The sequence below is a fragment of the Engraulis encrasicolus genome, chromosome 22 (assembly GCF_034702125.1).
Source record: "Engraulis encrasicolus isolate BLACKSEA-1 chromosome 22, IST_EnEncr_1.0, whole genome shotgun sequence".
In the NCBI taxonomy this organism is placed as follows: Eukaryota; Metazoa; Chordata; class Actinopteri; order Clupeiformes; family Engraulidae; genus Engraulis; species Engraulis encrasicolus.
The window spans coordinates 32450500-32455499 of record NC_085878.1 but is presented as its reverse complement, the minus strand read 5'-3'; the positions used below and the strand labels follow the sequence as shown (position 1 = coordinate 32455499).

At 44.8% G+C, this 5000-nt stretch overlaps 1 long non-coding RNA gene across 2 annotated transcripts in view; it reads left to right on the top strand.

Annotated features, from left to right (window-relative positions):
- The window catches only part of LOC134439207 (uncharacterized), a 58919-nt gene that overhangs the window by 42886 nt on the left and 11033 nt on the right, over positions 1-5000 (top strand). The gene's annotated exons all lie outside the window — the stretch shown is intronic.

Sequence of the window (5000 nt, the reverse complement as noted above, 5' to 3'; positions counted from 1 at the left end):
AATTAATCACTTGGCTTCAAAAGTCACTCAAATGAAAGCTACAACCCTCCTGAATGAAAATGTATGTCCAAAAATAAATGTAATGCACCAAAGAAAGATTGACCCTTTAAGGAACACAGACAGGGCAGATTTTCACAAGACAAAAATGTTGTCGCCTATCGAACATAATGTGAAAATGAGCAGATACGTCACTTCAAAACACTTAAAATACGCAGATCAGGTGTCATACTTAATCACTGAATCACTCTCACCTCATCAAAAAAAATCAACTTTGGCCTTAGGTGTATGTTTAAGGTCATTGTAATCATGGAAAGCAACACAATGAACAACAATGAAGATCAATGAGAGATGGTGACATATTCGCTATTTGTAGAGCAACACATGTTTAACTTCATGATTTAATCAATGATAAAAGCCCTGAAACACCTACAGCATGCATGCAGCTCCTCATAAGCGCTTTATCCCTACCACGTTTCTCTTATGCACCATTTTCTTTTTTCATATTCTTCATCTCCAACACCATACAGTTTTGATGCTATCAGTTGTAAAATGATTGATCGTGGGATCATGACTTCAGAGTATGAGTCCCATTAGCCTTCATTTTTGTCAGAATTAGGCCTGACATACTCTTGGCTGGCTTTTTTGAGAAAGGACAGTGGGAAAGACTTCTTTGGTGTTAAAGTGATACTGTCCCATTTTTGGAAATAAGCTTATTTTACACCCCCCTTGAGTTGAATAATAGGCTTTTACTCCTGTACTTTCAACCGTTTTCTAGTTATGACAGTGCAAATTTTGCCTCTAAGCTAACAGTTAACATTGAGTCCTATGAGACCAGTTAGCCGCGAGCTGGTCTCATAGGACTCAATGTTAACTGCTAGCATGGAGGTAAAATTTGCACTGCCATACTCCGAGAACGGTTGAAAGTACAGGAGAACGGTAAAACCCTCTTATTTAACTCAAGGGGAGGTGTAAAATAAGCTTATTTTCCAAAATGGGACAGTATCGCTTTAAAGGTGAAGAATCTGAAAAAAATACATGGTGCCTAAAGTCAAACATGGGAGGGATACAGCTCGTATGTGGCGCCGCATGCATGCTGCTGGTGTGTGAGGGCTTTTATCATTGATTAAATCATGAAGTTAAAAATGTATTGCTCTACGAATAGCAAATGTTACCGTCTTTCATTGACCTTCATTGTTTTTCATTGTGTTGCTTTCAATGATTACAACGACCCTAAACATACACCTAAGGCCAAAGTTGATTTTCTGAAGAGGTGAGAGTGATTCAGTGACTAAGAATGACACCCGATCTGCGTATTTGAAGTGTTTTGAAGTGACTTATCTGCTCATTTTCACATTATGTTCGATAGGCGACAAAACTTTTGTCTTGTGAAAATCTGCCCTGTCTGTGTTCATTAAAGGTTCAATCTTTCTTTGGTGCATGAAATTTATTTTTGTACATAAATCTTCATTCGGGAGGGTTGTAGCTGTCATATGAGTGACTTCTGAAGCCAAGTGATTAATTGAAAGTCAGGTTATTAGCTGTTATTCCAAACAGATGGATAGGCGACAAAACTTTTGGAGACGGCTGTATTTCATGCAAAAATCAACAATACATACCAAAGAGTATAAAGAGATAATTCTGCCAAGTACTTTCTATCTATCTATCTATCTATCTATCTATCTATCTATCTATCTATCTATCTATCTATCTATCTATCTATCTATCTATCTATCTATCTATCTATCTATCTATCTATCTATCTATCTATCTATCTATCTACCTAAAATACTTAATATATTGTATGTGTGTGCAGTGCATACATGTCTGTGTGTGCATGCTTGCGCACGTGTATATGAGAGAAAGAGTATCCTTTTTGTCTCTGTGTATGTACTGTACCTACTGTGTGTGTTGGTATTTTCTGAAGTAGGCTCTCTGTCTCTAATGGCTCCCTGTATACAGTATCTGTCTCTGTTCAGCTTGCTGGCACTATTTTTCTCCCTTACTCTGTGTGTGTGTGTGCGTGTGTGTGCGTGCCTGCGTGCGTGCGTGCGTGCGTGTGTGCGCGTGCGTGTGTGTGTGTGTGTTCATGTGTATCTGTGTGTGTGTGTGTGTGTGTGTGTGTGTGTGTGTGTGTGTGTGTGTGTGTGTGTGTGTGTGTGTGTGTGTGTGTGTGTGTTTGTGTTTGCCTTCCTCCACGGACTGTGTCTGTATGTTTTTTTTCTCTTGAGCCCATTTCCACAGTAAAAGGAGCCTTTTTATCTTTGCTTTTATCTGTGGGCTTTCTCTCCAGCTGAGTCTCTTCGCTGCTGAATCAAACCCTTAATTGACCCATATCTGGGCTGCTAAAAGCCTAATTAAGGCAAGGGGTTTGTTGCATTCCTTGTAAACTTACATAATGCCTGGTGCAGTTGATATTACTGTCGTTGAAGAAAACATTACCCCACCCCACCCCACACCGCCGACACACACATACACACACACACACACACACACACACACACACACACACACACACACACACACACACACACACACACACACACACACACACACACACACACACACACACACACACACACACACACACACACACACACACACACTCACACACCAAAGAGAAGCGAAAAGACAAGACAGAGAAGATTAAAAAACACTGAAAACGACAACAACCTCAGCTTTTAGCATTCTAAACGCATAGCATTTGGGTTAGTGGGATGGGTGGTGTGTGTGTGTGTGTGTGGGGGGGGGGGGTGTTGTTTAAATCCCCTTGATGTTTCCCGTGTGTTGTTACCACTGGGTGATGGGACTCTGGAGAGAAGCTCTCAGATCCCCATAGGAGAGCACAGCAGGGGCCCCGGCGGGCCCCAGCGGAGAGGAGAGGAGAAGCGAAGCGCAGCACAGCGCGGCGCGGCACACCACCACTCCGGCTTCAGGAAGGACATTGTCAGCCCGTGTTTAGATCTGAGAGCTGGTTGTGCTTGTGTGCGTTGCGTTGTGCGTTGCGTTGTGGCGTGATGATGGCAGCGGCGTCCTTCAGCTGCTCTTTGCTGCTGAATTTTGTTTGCGTGTGTGTGATTGTGCGTCTGTGTGTGGGTGGTGTGTGTGTGTATGTGCGTCTGTGTGGTGTGTGTGTGTGAATGTGCGTGCCTGTGTGTGGGCGGTGTGTGTGTGTGTATGTGTGTATGTATACGAATGTGTAGGTGGTGTGTATGAGGGGGTGGGAGATAGATGGTGTGTAGAGAGGAGGGGAGAGAGTGTGCATACTTATACGTGCATGTCTTAAGTATGTGTTTGTGCATTCATATGTCTGTACATGGCCTTTAATGTGTATAAATAAATGTGCATACATGCATATATGATATACGTATGTGAGTTGCCATGCAGCACCGTAGGCAATCTATGCATTTCAGTCTGCCTGTATGTTTACCCTCATCTCATCTCCCATGTGCCTTATACCGTCCAACCCCCCCTCCCCGTACAGTTAATACCATTTGGCCGCCACATGCGACCGGACCGCGTCTTGATGCAGCGTGTTCCTATTCACATACTGTACTGTACTCAATGGCTTGACTCTTCACCCTTTTGCCGTGTCTTTATCGGTTTGGATGGATGCTGAAGGTCTTTTGTTGAAGAACAAACAACAACAGCAGCAAGAGCGCTGCTCCGGTTTCCCACACCACTGGCGGAGAGGAGTGGAGTGGAGTCGAGTCTCGCTCTGATCACTGTTGCCCTTCATATTCTTCTCCTCCTCCTCCTCCTCCTCCTGCTAGCGCTAGAGCAGTGGTTCTCAACCTTTTTTGAATTAACGCCCCCCCCTGGACCTCATAAGCCTTCCAACACCACCTTGACCTCATCATAAGCCAGCCAACACCCCACCCCCCCCCGCCCCCATCTTAGTATTAAAAAAATAAAATGGACTAATGCCCCTCAATGGCAACAAAGCACCGCCCGTCTCATCTGTATCATTCTCTATGCCCCCCTAAGGCTCCCCAATGCCCCCTGGGAGGCTGTAGAGTCCCCGTTGAGAAGCACTACCTATTTCCCCCTTTATATGCTTCTTCTACTCCTCCTAGTGCTAGCGCTATACGGTGAGGAGTCAGTGCTGCTTGCTTGCTTTATGGCCGTTATGCCCGTTCCTCCTCCCTTACAGCGCCGCGCTCTCCATATTGTGTTCAAGGTGACATGACTGATGTTCAGATCATAGTGATGAGGTTCCTGCTTATGAGGAATTCATATGGCAGAGAGAGATGGAGGGAAAGAGAGAGAGGGAGAGAGGGAGAGAGAGATGGAGGGAGAGAGATGGAGAGAGAGAAAGAGGGAGAGAGAGAGGGATGTAGGGAGAGAGATGGAGAGAGAGATGGAGGGAGGGAGGGAGGGAGTGAAAGAAGGGGGAAGAAAGAGAGAGAGAGAAAGAAAAGCGAGAGAGAGAGAGAAAATCAAGCTCCACGATTTCACTCTATTCCTCTCTGCCATACAGCTCTACGTGCCCGGAATGGCCAATGGGCCACAGTAATTGAGATGACCAGTAGGGGGCACTCACACGTTACGTGACCATACGGGAGGGAGGGGGGAGGCAGGAGGCAGGAGGCGGGCTTGTTCCGCTTAGCTGGCACACAGACATGTTTGCAGTAATTTAGTTCCAGTGCCAATATATAAAGAGGAGTTCTGCTGTTAGCGGAATGGAGAAAGAGAGAAAATGGAGGGAGAGAGAGAGAGAGAGAGAGAGAGAGAGAGAGAGAGAGAGAGAGAGAGAGAGAGAGAGAGAAAAGAGAGAGAGAGAGAAAGAGAGAAAGAGAGAGAAAGAACGAGAATTATTCAGAGAGGGAGAGATAGATAGAGTGAGCGGTAGAGAAAGAGAGCGAGAGAGGCAGAGAGGAAAAAAACATGCAGCAAAATGAATGTGAATTGCTCCTCTGCTCCCATTTCAACATCTAAGTAATCAAGGAAAACAAGCTTTTTTAATGGGATAGCTGCAATTAGAGTATTACTGCATTGTCCAG